This window comes from Struthio camelus, chromosome 1 (assembly GCF_040807025.1).
Source record: "Struthio camelus isolate bStrCam1 chromosome 1, bStrCam1.hap1, whole genome shotgun sequence".
NCBI lineage: Eukaryota > Metazoa > Chordata > Aves > Struthioniformes > Struthionidae > Struthio > Struthio camelus.
The window spans coordinates 6,433,169-6,450,676 of NC_090942.1; positions in this window are offsets into that span (position 1 = coordinate 6,433,169).

The window sequence follows — 17,508 nt, forward strand, 5'->3', positions numbered from 1 at the left end:
TGCTCATAAAAGTAGCCTTACATTTAGACTGGATTTGCTTTCTCTAAGTGCAGCATTTTGCTGATGGAATCATTTATGGGGACTTTTTTAATTTACTGAATTGCAACAAATCATTTTCTTTCCAGAAATAGATACTTGGTCTTCCCAAAGCACAGATGCCTCTTAATTGTGCTAATGTATCTGGTGCTGTTAAAACTTGCTGCATGGCTGCTTGTCTTTCCTGCCTTTCTGCATTTTTCCTGTTAAAATATGAACTGGATTCCCTTCTCAGTGGAACCAGCCTCCTAAAGACAGAGAAGGAGGCAGTACAGGTCGAGGACCTGACAACGGCAGGCTGATTAGATGAGCAAGGCCACGGGTTCAAACACGCAACCATCAAACTCAGCATCTCCCTGGAAACACTCAGGCTCGATATACATGTGTTAAGACAGTTAAAGGCGCCAATGAGATTTTATTTTTAGCACATCAGTATAACATGTAAACCAATATTTATTTCTGAAAGAAAAAGCATTTGAAAGCTTTTTTTTTTTTCTTTCTTCTTAACTCTAGGAATGGAGCTCTCTTGCTTGTACCTTTTTGTCACCATGCTGTCAAAATGAGTCAGTCAAATACCTAGTTTTCTTACAGATCACTGTTCACGTTAGACTTGAGCCCAATCCTGTACTGTTCGGTGCAGAAAGCCTTTCCAGGCTCAGTGAGAGGGGAAGATAGCTCAGCACAGAGCAGGACTGGAGCCTCGTCTTTCTGCAAAAATTTCCTTCCTGTTTTGCACTTAATATGCGACTGACTCAAAATGACATCCAGTCACCAGTAAAACGAAAAGTGAAGAAACGCTTTCAGAAAGAAGGCTTTTCAAAATGAAGCTGAGATGCCAGGCAGAGAAAAGCTTCGGTCTCTGATATATTTGTACGTATAAGCTCTTATGTCTAATACATGTATAGATTCTCAGAACATTTGATTTTAACAGGTATGTGTTCATTTGTTTTTAAAAGGATTGAGAGGTCATTTTTTATGATTATGCTGTACTCACCTCACACACACGTTCTTTAGATGTCTATCTTTGTCTATAAAGCTAGTCATTTCACAGCCCATCACAGGAAATACATAAACAAGACAGTTCCATCACATTGGCAGCCAATCAGAGAGGTTGGCAATGGATATTTGATTATTCCCTACAGTTATGTTTTCTATTAAAGTGCATCTATTTCATTTCATCATTTTCTTCTTTGCATTTTCACACTAGAACCCCTCATTTGAACAGGTACAAAGATTTTGAAACATATGTCTGCAAATGGCCAATTTCAGGGCTAAGCGGAAAAATATATATATTTTTTAACTAAAATAAATTAACATGTAAAGTCTGGACTTTTCCAAGAGGACTGCTGTCCTACACAAGGATATAAAATCTGACAAAAATATAGTCTATATGAAATTAGTAGTGCGTTACTGAATGGATTCTTTTGAAAAGAATGCTTTCCTGGGTATTTAATATACAAGATAATCCGCCTTACAGTCATTCATTAAGCAGTGATTTTTTTCCGTGTAGCAGAATCCATAAAGGAAACATGGCACTTTTCAGCATAGGTGGAGAGGGAGAGGAGAACTGAACTGGGAGGGACTGGGAAAGGGAAAGAAATAAAGGAGTGAGGATTTCAGAAACCTCTTTAGCATTTCTTCTTGGCTGACTGGGGCCAGGCTCGCAGTGTGCTGAGCAGTGGAGACCCAGTTTGGAAGTGCCGGGTGCTTCCTCACCCAGTTAGCAGAGAATCTGGGCACTGAACCGAGCAAGGTTTGGTGAACCCCTTTAGAAAGTGGTATCACATGGTCATCGCGGCATAGCATGGTATGACCGCCCAGTCGTCTTACGGCTCCTCCTCTGTCCACTTTAGATCTTCGAGATCCACTGAAGTCCTCCGAAAAAGAACTCTCTTGTGAACTTGGGAACAGGCCCTCGGCCCTGAGTTCGTCTAATGCTAACTTCAAGCACTAAACTGAGGTATCCATGTACTGGGAATTTGATCATTAGCTATTCCTTTTGTGTTCAAAGCGGGCAGGTGTTCTCCATTAGAGGGTGATTCAGGTTTCAGGGGGACCAAATCATACTTCGGAAGAGCCTTTCTCTGCGTGAACCTGACAAAAAGCTTAAAACTATTAAACTCTTAAATTACTTACCTGAATTGTACACCTTAAATTAAACGGCATAAATCAAGCAGGCTTCTCCATTCCAGCAGTATCCTCCAGAAGGAACAGTTCGAGTTTTCAGTTTCGTTTCCTTTTCTCCCAAAGCGCGTGTGCTGTACCACATTACAAGCTGGATTCTGCAACTTTTGCTCTCATAGGTAAAGATTGTTTAAAGTAATATACTGTGCACAAGGGAGGACTGGGCCCTACATACAAAAGCACGCATTTGCAAGCGAAGAAATGTATTTGTGAACAGCTTACTCTCTGTGTGTGCTGCATTTGCGATCTCAGGGACAATAGCTAATGTTTTCCCTTCAGACTTGTCATAAATAAATGAATCGGGGAGAAAATAGCTAACTGGTTCATGCAATTGCTGAATTACTCTAACTGATGAAAAATACATAGTAATACTGCTCTGACAAATGTCTTCAACTTGCAGCTGGTAAGGTCACAAAGCCTGAACTGAGTTACAGAATTATGGGTATTTACCTCTTTTTGAGTTAATATGTCGTGAATTTCTACAGAAAAACAGCATGACTTCGGAGTCAGAATGTCACAACACAGGGCACTAAGGCAAGCTCTTGAAGTTGATTTGAAGTAGTTTAAGATGATATTGTCTCTACTACAAAGGCATCGTTTACCATGTGGTGGTGACCACACATTTAGGTGAAATGCAGGAATTGGTTCTGACTTCAACTGTACTCATTTATATTACGCCGGGCAAACAGTGATTGTTCAGGAGCACGTTTCAGCTGATGGATGGTATCTAAGATGGCAATACCTTCTCAAACTGCTCCTATTTGATCTGCAGGAGCACGTCTACGCTTTCAGCAACCCGAACCCTGAACCAAGATGCATGTCGCTGGAAGCTGATCACATAAGCATGTTTCGTCCCGATGCAGCCACCAATGTAAGTATGAGGAACACATATGAGGATGTCATGTTTAAAATAGGACTTTCTTTATTTAGAAAGAAAATAATGGAGCTTGAATTATCTGAGTTGCTGCTGTATCTATGTCCCTGTAATCTTAACCAGATCATGTCCTCTGTGTCTATTAATTAATAGCCATAGAGGACAGACACTGCAAATTGCCCTGATTGTGAAAATCTCTAACATATTCAGTGCTGTGACTCTAAATTCTGTTAATTACAATTCTGTCAGACGGGTGACAGAAAAGGGAACGAACTCTAAATTTTTGTAAAAAGTTAAAAGAAAAGAAATGCCATTCTGTTTTTCATGTAGCTGGTGTTTAGCCCAATCCTAGCTTATGTAAACTGTCCAGCTCTATTGCTGGTGTTTGACTGATTAATACCAGCTGAAGATATGACCCAATGTTAAATGAACAGATGATTCATGCAGTTTTTATATTAAACATAAAAATGATGTTCTCTAACATAGTTTAATAGGTACTTATTGAGTGCCAAGTTTCCACTGCTGCCTTATAAGTATACTGACTACTAATAATTAACAGATCTTCTTGGAAAGCAGTAATTTTCATATTTTTTTCTCTCCAAGATTTTTAACTGTTAGCTTAACTAGTTAAGTTAACTGTTGTTGTACATGGATCTAGAGTCTCAAGCCTTTTCTCTTTTTCCTGAGCATGGCAAAAAAATGATCATAGGAGACGAGTTTCCATCACAGGGGAAGCCAAGGCCCCTAGGGACTTTCCCAAGACTGACTGCAGCGGGGCCTTTCTCAGGTAAAGCAGCCCATGGCTGTTGCTAAGCAAGTTGAAAAATGTGTTGACATTTTAGTCTGCAGCTTTTTTTTTTTTTTTTTCCCTGGGTACTTGGTTTGTTCGGTTTGTTTTCTGCAATCACTGAAATCAATGTGATTTCCCCTCAAAGGTAACATGCCATCTCAGAGTGCATCGGGATTTAGAAACGCAGGAGGGCTTTCTCACAGCATCGAGCTCTCCAAGCTAGCACTAACTTAAGTGGAAGCAGCCTGGCTAAGGGATACTATATAAATGCAGAGAATGAAAGCTTCAAATTGCTAATTGCACGACATTGAATGTGAAGACGAAGCTGTCCAGACCAGAGCCGGACCCTCTTATAAACAGGTTAGGTACCTCGGCCTCGCGCTCACTAGCCCTTCAGCTCCCAAAGCGTAGCATAGACTTCCTCCTCCTCACCTGGAGTACTCCCCGACAGCGCGAGGACAGAAGGCATATACGTGCTCTTTATTATGAATAAAAGCAGCAAAAAAGTGGCCCAGAGTCTGAACGACACTAACTCACACCGTGAGAGCCCAGCCAAGCTCTGCTGATGCTGATATTTCACTTTCCCAGGACTAATGAACTACTTCACTCTTTCTGGAGGGAAAAAGCCCAAAACATTGCTTTTTCTTTGCTTTTTTTTTTTAATGCTTGCTAGTGGGAAGTCCTGACAAGCCAGGCTTTCCTGTGAAACAATGCAAATAAATGCCTTAGCACCGAACAGTTGCTGGTGCCTTTATCCTTTGTGGGCTGCAAATGCAGCAGAACTGTGCATATTGAGTGTCTGCGAGGTGCCTTAGATAATGATCTTTCTCTGATGCGGTATTATTGCTGTTTCTGGCAGACTCTAGAAGTGCAGGCTAATTGCACAGTGTCAGATGGTAGGTGTGTTATTGGTTAAAACTGTAAGAGGCACATCAGCAGTGCTTTTTACAATATAATAGGCACTGATTAGCTAGCCGTGTAATATGGCAGGAGAAAGTTTCGCCACTCACTCTTTGCTTTAAGTTCAGGAGAAATCCGAATGCAAACCGGGCATAAAATGGAGACTTGCGCTTGTTAATACGAGAGCGATGGATTAAGCAACTGCAGCACCCGAAGAGTCTGTCCCCCTCACTTCCTTCACTACTGTCTGTGCCACATTTTACCCACTTTAACACCCATTCCTTAGTTATTCAGCTTTTGCAGGCTGAGGATACCTAGGAAGGTTTCAAATCCCAACAGAATCCTTGGCAGTTTAATCCATCGAACACAATTAGGGCTTTATCCTGCAAGATGCAACAAATTGACAGGTGTATAACATGGGTGGATGCGATCCCTGCTTTCTAAGTGCCCTATGGCAAAAATGAACCATCTGTGATTGCAGCGGTAGCATTCAAATGATAAGATAGATCTTAGATTCGGTCTTAGATCCATAGTCTTAGATCCAGTTTTAGCTTTTTTGGTTAATTCAGTCAGCTTATAGTACATAATATCCTACTAAAGAGACTTATAGTCCGTTTTTTTTATTTTTCATTCTGGGCGGTGCTGGCATTCTCCACTCAATTTCATAAGTCTTTTACATGACAATATCCACAGTTCACAGATTAACTCTGAAAGCCTTGTTTCAATTATCTAATCTGACTTTCTATATGACACAGGCCAGGGCATTTCATTAAGTGTTTCTTGCACCTGGAAAGATATTTTTATAGCAGGTATCATAGCAGTCGTAAACTGCCAACACCTTTCTATCAATTTATACTGTGTTACTGTGAATTCTCATTGCCCCAGCCCAAAGTGCTACGTGCTGCCATTTACTCCTGATAGTTGGTGGCTGCACTTTCACTCTCCTGGACTGCTGGTTCTTTAGATTTATCATCTAAAGCCACATAAAAGGGCAGAAACACAAACCGCATGATGCTAAGTTCAGATGAATATAGAGTAAGCAGTCATAAGGATGGATATATTAAACAGGAAATATAAGACAAGCAGGCAGCGGCTGAAGGGCTCTTGAGCATCTTGATGGGCAAGGTCCTCTAATCTTTGTGCATCGTGCGTTGTGCATTTCGATGGGATGTCAAAGCCATCTGGATCCATAGCTCAGACAAACGTAAAACAGAGCCTACTTGAAAATCACATGAAAATAAGTAGTACTTATTAGTAGTATTAGTTTTCTCAATGGAACAAAACTCTTCAAACCATCTTCATCTGATAAGCAACAGCAATTTCATTCTGACTTGACAATGTAGTTTCAGGCATATAATACAAGGAAATAAGTCAAGCAACATGACTCTCCCTTCCTTTCTCTCCTCTCCTCTCCTCTCCTCTCTTTTCTTTCCTTTCCTTTCCTTTCCATTTCTTTTCTTTTCTCTTTTCTTTTCTTTTTTCTCTTTTCTTTTCTCTTTTCTCTTTTCTTTTCTGTCTGTAGGAAAATGAGATGTAGAATTTACTTTTTTTTTCTTTTTTTCCATTTTGTTTCACAGTTTTTCATTCACCTACCAGTACTTGGAAATTTTTACCTTCATTTGCAGATTTTTCATTCATATTGCCAATATGTCAATAAATTTGTTAATTCTGAGAAGGAATATAAAGTCCTCCTTCATACTGTACCTAATATAAAATGTACAACAGGGAGCCAGCTTGCCCCAGTCTCAACTTTTTTCTCCTAGGAGTTAGCTTTCCAAACTAACACGGACAAAACTCATCTGCTACGACGGTTTGCCTGACATGGTAGACTATGTAGTGTTTCTCATCTAAAACCTGCTTAGCTCTGCTAGCACACCAGGTCTGTGGCATCTACCACATCAGTTGGGCAATACCTTTAGAGACCTGTGAACATCTGGTTGCCCCACAGCACACCTGGAGTGAGCGCAGGTCTGTGGGCAAACAGCTACATGGAGCTACTTGCAATTTATCATAGCACACGGGGCCCATATGCACTTCACAGAGCCATCACAAAATTTGGGAACTGAGGTTCAGGGCTGTGCCTGTCACTCAAGTGCAGCTACCACTCCAGCAGGAGGGTGCTTAGAGGCAGCAAGCAGCAAGGGCTCCTGGACCAAGCTGCTTCCCGCAAAACGTGGCAGTTGCTGCTGACAGAAGATAAGTTGAAGCTTTGAAGGCAAAATGTCTTAAAAACAGTGAAGCCCCTCTTACTCTGTTAGTGGAGCTGTAGTAAAGGCAGAGGAGACCACAAAAGGGGAGCAAATATTCCCAAGTGCCAATGGCTATGTTGCTACTTTTGTTGGTGCTGGCCTGGAAAAGGGCTGCAGAGCCACAGCAGTGATTGCAGGGAAAAAAGTGCCTCAAATGGGCACTAAAATAGCTTTCTGGGGCTTTGATTATGAGCTCCGCTTACCACATTAGACATGATTTTTTTGCTATTGTGTTATACTTTTCCATGTTTCCCAAATCCACCAGTTATCTTTCATCTTTAAATCTAGGCTACAAACTCTGCATAGGGGAAATGATCTTTCCCTTATGCTGCCTAGAATTCATCACATATTGGATCCCTTATTACAGCATCTAGATGTTATTGCCACACAAATAATAAATGACAATACATATCTATTTGATTTACAAAACTTGCTGTGCTAGATAACTTCAAATTCTGTCTTCCCAGGTAGGTGGCCACAGTAATATCTGAGCATCTCAAAAGCATCAAATAACTGCATGCGGAGGAAATATATTCACGTTTTCCACCAATGAGAAAGATGTAAAAAAGTATTGAGTGAGTTTCCAGGTTCTTAGAGGGCAGATGTAGATCTGAAAATGTCTCCCTAAAACCAAATAAAGCGTCTTCAGTATGACACCTGATCAGCGAACCAGTATTCTCAAATGTAATAGCTCTCTATAATATCATTACTGTCAGGCTGTTGTACTGAGTTAAAGTAGATGATCTCAAAATATTTAGAGTAGTTCTTGAGGAACATTCTCCATCGTGTTAGAGATTATTGGTCAGGTGCAACCCCCTCCCCCCCCAACATAAACTGAAATTCTTTACTTGTATCAGTGAATTTGGACTCCAGTACAAGACGTGTTGGACTTCACTATGAAATCTGTTATAGACACTAAACCAATACTGGTATCAGCTTCATTTCCCTTCTTCAAGTAAATCCAAAATGACCCAACTGATTTATACCAGATCAACGTCTATGTTCTCACCAGTGTGCATACTCAATTAAGTTTATCCTCGTATTTTACACCCAGTTTGAGCAGACAGAAAGAAATAATTCATTTGCTTTTTTTCAGTTGCATGCCATTGCACTTGCCATGTCGATGCATTCTCTTTTAGTTTGTTCAGGAAAAAGGCGATTAACATAAAGCCCAAATGTTAAATGCACAACTAGGGCATATTTTTAATCGCATTTCGTCACTTTCAGAAAAAAAAGAACCAGCCATTTTCCTCCAGTTCCTTGTTTCATCAGATTTCAGATTCCTAACACAAATTACAGTCCATTTGTATGCAATTTTGGCTCTCCCTCCTGAGCCAGCTGGTCCTGACACTGTTGTCCGTGAGGCCGCTCTCAATGCTGTACCTCTTTTTCAGCCTCCAGTGATGAATTGAAAAGGACTGAACACCCCATTTTCCAACACTTGCTGCCAACAGCTTTACACATTGTCTTCAATTACAGTCGCAGAGTTAAGCGAGATCCGGAGCCCTTTGCATGAAAGTCATCTATTTGTAGAATAGGCAGTACAACTTACGCTTCAAATATCAGTGCTTAAAAGTGAGAGCCCTGAGTGCATGAATCTTTGTAAGCACGTGTTTAATCTAATACTCGAGGCACAACAAAATCCCAGGGCTAGGAGCAGCAGCAAGACAAATCCAGATGAGAAAGGGCAAGATTTTAGCAATATAGCTAATTAACTGTCAGAATGACCTCTTATGAAAAGCTCTGGCTTTTCCTCCCTTTGAAGACTTTGAAATCAAACATAGCTATCTTTCTGAAAGATCTCCTTTACCTCAGTCAGAAGTCATTGATTAGGCTTAACATAGGAATTTTGTGTTATGCAGGAGGTCAGAGGAGGCAATGGGCTTTTCGGGTCATAAAATATAATTTCTGTATGGCAGTGCCAAAAGTTTGATTCAATATATTAAACCCAGATGTCTTAGAGCAAGGGACGTCATACAGGAGTGAAATCTAATCTCTGCATAAAATGATTTAACACTGTGATGGATTTTAAATATAAGAAAGCGAAGCCATGGGATCAAGCGGTTGGCGATGCTCCTAACTGCCTCTATCAGTGAGAAATCCTTGAGCCTTGAGCTTGGCCACTTTCACCCACCGCTGACGGGGATGATGCTTGCTCTGTATGTGCAGCATGGTTTCTGTGATACTCATCTGTTAACTTCTGTTTTCCAGTGCAATTAGGTGCTACAGAGTGCGCCTCGTGCAGCATTCAGTCACAAGCTGCTAACAGCTGCTGATTCTTCCTTCTCTGGAAAAGCAAATTAAAGAGGGGAAGATATTATCAGGTTTGTGCTGAGATTTAGAAGTCCTCTGTGTGGGTGTGGGAAGAGAGAAATGTGAGGAAGAATAGGAGGGATGACGAAAAACTAACACAATCCTCTCAAAATGAGAGCTATTGAAAGGAAAAAATTCTCTGGATCCGTCAGTGCTGGGAAGGGAAACTACCCATCCTAACCTTTCTCCCTTCTTTTGTTGCTGCTGCAAAATTTTGCCTGACAACAAATTCCTTATGAAATTATTTGTTTTATTCTAGACCTTTTCCCTGGCTTATTGGAGATCTATTTTTATTGCAGTTTCCCTGTTTTATGCTCTTCTACAAGGAGCACTTTTTGCAAAAGGCTCAGCTCCCCCGGATGTCCATGGGACACTTAGCATTTGACTGTAATGCAAGCAAAACTGGACCAACGCTGAGTAGAACCTCTTGCCCATATGCCTTAAAGAAAGCCTCCTTGGTGTTTATGTGCTGTTTAAAGTGTGTTAAGTGATTATGATGGGGCAGACACTTCTAATGTAGAAATCCCTAGAAAATGACAGAATATTTCAGAAACCTCCTGAGTGGGTAGGAATCTTGAACCAACCATTATTTCATATTTAATCCCATTTCCTTTCTCCCTAGAACTAGGCAATCCTGATTAGGTTCTACTTTTTAATAAAATAACAAACGCAAATAAGAAGTGTATGTACAGTAATGCACCCCATATAAAATTTGCATTACAGCTTTTCTGAAATAAGCTTTAATGCCATGTTTGAAGTCATTTTATTTTTATAGAGCACCACTCGTTAAAACTTGTAAACCCATCTGTGTTGCCGAGGATATGCCCAGCTCTCAGTTAAATGGAAATGTATAATCCTGCTCATTCGTTTGCTTTGCTTGAGCTGATGGTGATCTCTCCAGGCTCAATCTGGAAAGGTGCTATGTATGCCCCAATTATCTACCAGGAGACTGAACCACCACCAGACCGTCCTGCTGGCACGTCACCCAGCTAAATGGCAGGCATCCCTTTCTCCTCCTGCTCCCATTGCACATTCCTGTGGAAAGGAATAGGGAAATGGAGAGTGGGCAGAGCTACGTCCCCAGTCCTCCCACCTCCATGCATTCACCAAGCAGCAGAGCCATATCTGTGGGGTCGGTCCATGGAGATGGCCAGAAGGCAGATGAGGACTTTGAGGAGCTCAGGCTCTTCCACGAGTTCTTCTCTCCCAGAGACTGGCCCAGTGGGTGTGCCTGAAAAGAGCCTGAAGTCAAGTATTTCAAAAGATATTTTAGCAGCTAGCTCCTGCTGTGGGACTTCAGTGCCTGACTACTTCAAAACCCCCCAAACTGTGCCTGAAAATTGGTGGCAACTGGAATCTCCCGTTATTTGTCCCTGTGAATTTCTACTGGGAAAAAAAAGGAGCAATAATTAAAGCAGAGTAAAATCACAAGGGAAAGGTGACTCATTCTCTATTTGTCAAGTCACTAGAGCTGCTGAAGGCCTCCTGCAGTCACATATTTCAGCATCCTAGAGGTTTTGGCTATCTTGAACGTTGTCAGGCTGCACAGGAAGACAACAAACTGCACCGTTATCTGGAGCCAGGGTCCTTAAAGGAATCTTCTCTGTGCTCCTGAAAGGATCAGCACTTTTGCTTCTCTTGTATTTTGTCTGAAGTACAAGCACAGTAATATGGCTTTTATCCTGAAACTTCTAGGTTAATGTGACAGATGCCAGAGGTCTGACAGGCTCTTGCGTGAGTTTCCCAAAACAAAACTCTTTTAAAATATACCCATCTTGCTCAACATAGCTGAGTGACTTTGTTTTGCTCCTTCAGGCCTTTTTTTTGTTGTTGTTGTTATTGTAAATTAATTCAAGGTTATCACATCCCTTCAGCATCCCCACTTCACTGGAATTACTCTTAATTTACTTTGATGAAAGGTACAGTATTGGTCTTAGAAGCCTCAGGGGACAGACCTGGGTCGGCTCATGACACAGACACCTCGCACTTTTGTTCCAGCCCCTTTTCTCTGTAATTTTGGACGAATTTGTCTTTCAGCAAATGATAGCCCCGATATTTTCCAGCTTTATTGATCAGTTAAGCAGTCAATGACTTCACAGAGATTTCCTGATAGACTCCGAGTTCCACTTAACCACCTACTTAAATCGGCATTTCTTGTCAGAGGGAGGAAAAGCAGTCTGAGGTAATTGCTCGATATGACCAAGCTATCTTGAGGATGCAAAGCATTTCAACAAGCAAAATAAATAATTAGCTAAAAGCTAAACAGAACTGGCCATTGAGTGACATAAAGAATGAAACTGGTCCCAGAATCTTTTTTTCCCCCCCTCTCTCTTCAGTGAATATTGCATGAAAAGTGGGAGGAAGGGTCTGCTTGACAGCCTGCCTTTCCTGTTGTTGAGCGCAGGCATGTGACTTCCTACTTGGCAGCAGTTACGAAGCTGCTGGTGTCTTTCCAAAAACCAGAGTAGAAAGCTGTTTTGCATTCAGTTTGATGGACTGAAGCATCACAGTTTTCCACGATATTTGGAGAAGGCAAAATCAGGTAGGCTTTTTTGCTTTGTATGGTATGTATATATATGTACGCATGTATATATGTGTATATGTATGTATGTATCAATTTCAAAAGACGTGGAAAAGGCAAAGTTCGTCTGTGAGAGTGGCACAAATGCTACTTGTACAACTAGACAATTCTGTATTTTTTTGAGAAAATTAAAAACCTTGTAGTTGCTCAGCCCACCACCGCTCTTCAGCAAGCTAAAAGATATTATAGGCTGTTCTCTCCCGCTCCAGTTAGCGAAACAATGGTTAAATTGAGCACTTCTCCCTCTATAACCAACACTCACACAGCCATGAATATCAGACTGCAGATGTTTGAGATCTTGGCAGCCCTGCCCCGCTCCTGAACCTTTGCCATCAGCTGTAGCAAATGGCTGTTACTCGGAGCCGTTGTTGACCTAAACGTCTTCTGACAGCAGTTTCGCCCTGCTCCGATGATTGGCATTTCCCAGAAAGCTGATGTGTCTGATGGACTGTATCAGTTTCGGTGCTTCGTGTTTCAGATTCACTAGCTGGTAAAATGAGTTCAGTCCTCCCTGTACATATTTCAGCAAGTGTCGCCTCAGCTTTAGCATGCTCCGCATTTAATTTATTAGGGGAAGAGATGCATTTCATATGCATAGATTGACTGTTATTGTACTAGGTGATGTGTTTCAATCAGTCGGTGATATATGTCATTTACTCTATTAGACTGTTTCAGTCGCTGATGATATATGGTTCAAAGAGAGATGTACTCGATTTAGAAACATTTTCTAATGCATTTGGAGTTGCTTTTCATTCAGTAACACATGCAATTTTTCCTTCCATTGTGTAGGTTTGTCGGGTTTAGGGTTTTTTTTAAAAAACAATGTGTCATTTATGGGTATTTCTCCTCATCTAGACGTTATTTAAACCTTTTATCCTACCTTCACTCTGTCTTGCTTATTTATATGTAGCAGAAATCCTAATGCATATAAACTGTTATCAGAATTAAACCTCTCCATACAATGCAGAATTAGTAAATGCACAGAAACATGGACAAAGCGTTACGGAGTGCTTGTAACAGTGGGACACCGATCTGTGGTGGGACCTCCAGACACTGCTCAAATACCACTGAACTCACAACCACCTTCACGTGCTCATTACTTTTCTCATTGCAATATATGCCTTCTATATATCGCTTCTGCAAAGATAAATGTAAAGTCCTTTGTGCTAAGTTCTATGGACCTGAGTAACTTCTTCGTACGTGCTTACAAAGAGCTCACCGTCTTGACATGTGTGCTTAGGAAATGTCTTGATTTCCACATGAGCTGGAGCTAGATTTTCTGAATCTTCAGGATGAAAACAGCTCTACTAATTGCAAACAAATGCTGTTGGAGAGGACAGAATAGTCTTTTTCTCCTTTTTCTCCTTCTAAAAAAATGGGCTACATCCCTCAAAATATATCTGCAGGTATTTGTGTACTAGACAACAGATAAATGTCAGCTATGAAGAGAGATGAAGCACCAGATTAAGCTGCAGCTTCACATGACATGTTGCATGTAGAAGTTCAGATGAGATTCAGGAAACATCAGCCCTGTCCTTTGAATTTCTGGAATGGATACTATGAGATAAATACATGTTACTTAAATCAAGAGGTTTATCAACCTAACTACACTCCAGCGCTTTAACTTTAGAAAACACTTCACAGGCAATATTCACTCTTTAGAACAACTTCCCTGAAGAACGAGGATGTAGGTGTTCCACACAGTCATTAAAGTCTGCATGACATTCTCAACAGTAGTAGAGATTTAGTCCAGAAATAAGAAAAAACTTTTGTCTCACCTTTGTGTGCTTCATGTCTGCAATCCGCTCCTTCAAATAACAGCTGCAATTCAGAATATTCTCTAATGTTTTCGCTATGAATGATTTTGCTCGCGTATTCAAGGCACTTAGCTATGTTTCTCCTGTGAGCTGCTCCCTGGAGAAGGCTTTCTCACCCGAATAAGTATAAAGTGAGCCAAAGCATACAGATCTACTAACTTAGGTACCCACACTGTAAATATTCTCTGGGGGACTGTTGCTATAGAATATAGCATTTAAGACATGTAGTGATACCTAGAAAAAGTATGAGAGGGTTGCCATAGGCAGGCAGCTATGTATCATTGTTCTGTCACTGAGCACCTTTACAGCGTTAAAAGTATTTTAGGTGCTCAAAGTATGTGCAAAGTAAATCCACTTTAAACAAAGCCGGGCAAAATATAAACAGCAAAATCTTTGGCTTGTTTTTTTTTTTTCTTTTCTTATTTTCCCCACACCAGAAAATAACCATTTCTGAGGCTGCAAAATGTCAAAACAATAAAAGCAGTTTTATAATTTTTTTTAAAACAGTTTGAAAAACGTTCTGCTTGGAGGATGATGAGTGTATATGTGTGTGTGTATATATATATATATATATATATATATGTTTATGTATATATGTGTATATGTGTGTGTGTGTGTGTGTTTTTTTCTTTTTTGCACTGCTTTTCTGACTTGCAAGATGCCTTAGTTCATTGAATTTGTTATAGGAAAATCAAGTGTCTGTATTTCTGAGCCAGTGATTGGCTGAATTTATGTCCTGAGAACCTGTGGGAGAGAAGAAACTCTTCCGCTTTGCCTTTGCAATGTCATCTCTGAAGGCAGATCCAGACTATTGACACCATGGGACCCACCTAAACCTTACTGAAATCAATAGAAAGACTGACTGCAGTGATAATAAGACATACTGCTAGCCACAGTTTTGGGAAATTCTTAAGCAACAGCTTTACGCTGCAATGGGATCTGAGCAACTGCTTAAGCGCTTTGCTGTACTGAGGTTGCATCCTGGATTTAGGGCTTGCATATCCGCATTTATCGTATATGGTGTACGTGTGCATGTATATGTCCAAATGAGCAGTACATGCTGAGCTACTATCTCTCCTTGCTACCCAGACAAGATGTCTGCAGATCCATCAGTCAAGTAGATACAGAGGATTGCAGAAACTCACTGGTTTCTCCAGCTGCACCCTTCCCTGTGTCTCAGGGAGAGGGTAGTGCAATGGCCAGGCTGGCTATTTCTCCAGTGCGAGGAGATCCTGACACCAGTCTTCACTATATCATGCCTAAGGTATGTTATGTTGAGCCTGCACATATAATTTTTTCAGTGTAATTCGATGCTCTGCATAAGGCCCACGAGATGAGAGTAGGGTCTGTAGCAGATTTCCATCATACAGCGTAACCCAATTACAGCAATCAAATTATTCCTGTGCCTAGCTTGCTAATTTTAAAGCTTATTTGTGTTTGCTTCATACCCCAAAGTTTTGCAGAGATATGAACTGATCTGCTCCCTTGCTATCCAAAATGTGACAGGATGGAAAACATCCCCCTCCATAAGAAGAGGGTGAAGGAATTAATTTGTGCTCAAAAGTTTTTGCCATGTACCTAAGCCATGAAGAAGGATTAAAAAAAAAAAAAAGTTAAACCTCGTACGACAGAAGGCTGCAGCGTCTGTGGGTCCGAGGGAGACCGACGCGTGTTGGTCTCAAGGAAGGCTAAAACGAAAAGCTTGAGAGTCTGGATCCAGGCACAGATTGCTTTGGAAGATCTTTTCATGAGGGTTTGTTATGTTGTTTCAGGACTGCGAAGCCCTACACAGGGATAAAAACGCTATGTTACTCTGGAGGCTGTTTTGAGGTAGCATTACAGTTTATTTTGTGCTGCCGTGGTGTGCTGTATTAGCAGTGGGTTTTTTGTGGCTACTCTGTGCTAAATTACTGCAGTACAAAAGTTTGTGTCTCACTTCTCTGCACGTCCTCCCTATCTTTCAAAAATGCTACTTCAGTAACCTGCTGAAAGCAATTTGCTGAAAAGGCCTGTGTATATTTCTCAATCATTTTGCACTAAACAGCTTTCATTTTACGGTACAAAATAAGCAGATCTTTACTTGCTGGAACATAATTGTTTCCAGTGGCTGTGGCACTACATTAATCCTGAATTATTTTTCTGAAATATTAGCTGTGCAAGACACTACACTTAAATAAAACAACATTTGCCTGGAAATTATGTGAAACTGTAAGAGGATAGGAGTTTATTCTAGAGATGGATGGGAATGATAGACAGACCCAAATATTTATCTACGCATGTCCAGATGGTACAATTTAGTGATCTGAGCTTAGAAATGTATGAGGGAATCTTGTGATTTCTAATGTTGGGTCTGACACGACTTCCCTCTGTGGCCTAAGGCAAACCACTTAACTCCTCCATGCCTCAGTTCACCATTTGCCTCTAACTTTGAGTCTATAACAGCAGCTGTTTTCACTTTCTTTGGTAATTAGGCAGGCAATCTCTTGCTTGAGGGCTAGCACTAAAAGCCCCCCCCCGCTTAAATGATGGAGGAGACTTTTGACGTTGGTCACAGTCTTTTTTTTTTTCCCTGATTTCTAACACTTTTTATAGGTTTAACTTGATATACTTTGCGTATAATAACCCTCCCAAGATATTTAGGTTCCCGCAGCTGAAATATCTGAGTAGCACACAACCACCAGCACGTTGTACCTTCCACTCCTCCAGCGCCCCACGAAGCGAGGAAGCGCAGGTGAGGATTTGAGGCACACCGTTATGACCTTGCCTATCTACAAAGCCAGCACTTGGACGCCGTGGTTGTACCTACAAGACTAAATACAACAGGCCAGGGACCTGGCCTGGTCCAGGATGGTTGGACCAGCTATCCCCTGCTGCTGAGGCCAGGCAGCACGGCATGCCTCGTGCTCATGCAGCTAAACGTTGTTCTCCCTCCAGAACAGAGTAGTTGCATCCTAATGGCCCATGGGGATCGGTCCCTATCATACACTGTCCCTTGGGCTGTATCTGAGCATCATCTGGGAGAGTGCTGACTGGAGCTGGCTGGAACCACACAAGGGACAAAGCTGTTGGTTAAAGAACATGATTCCTGCAGGCTATTCTCAAGCCACAGACCTGTTTTTTTGGCCAGGATGGACATGGACATGTCCTGAGGCAGTATCCTGACTGCTAGGTGAAGAATAAGTTTTGAAATAAAGCTTTTTCAAAGTTATAGCACATTTCCTGCAGATAACTGAGATACTTATCATTCTGTTGAAAGTAATAATACCTAAAAGACTCCTCTTTAGCAGTGATTCTCAAAATTTTTCTCAAAAAATTTCATAAATTTACAAATTTACAAATGAGGAAACCATGATTAAGAGAGAAGAAATAACTTATCCAAAGATGTCCAGTAGTTCTATAAGAGGATCAGGAGCCAAACTGCAGGCTCCTTAGACCTACTGCAGGCTCCTTAGACCTTCTGAGTGTTTTATGCTGTAGGAAACAGTGTCTTCCAAAACCAAACCATGGTTAGAATATATTTAGACACATACTATACTCCTTGTGTAGTAAACTCTGAACAAATTTTACAAGATTAATCCTGATTAAAACAACTGTAGATTGTCCCAGGATGGTTAAGAACTAGGCTCAGTTCTTCAAGAAGTTTTTTCCAGTCCTAAGTTTCCTCAGATGTTCTCACTGCCCCTGTAATTGGGGAGTATATTTCTTCTTTTTGACATAGGAGAGTGATGCTAAGATCTCAGCAGTGCCTTGTTCAATGGCATTAC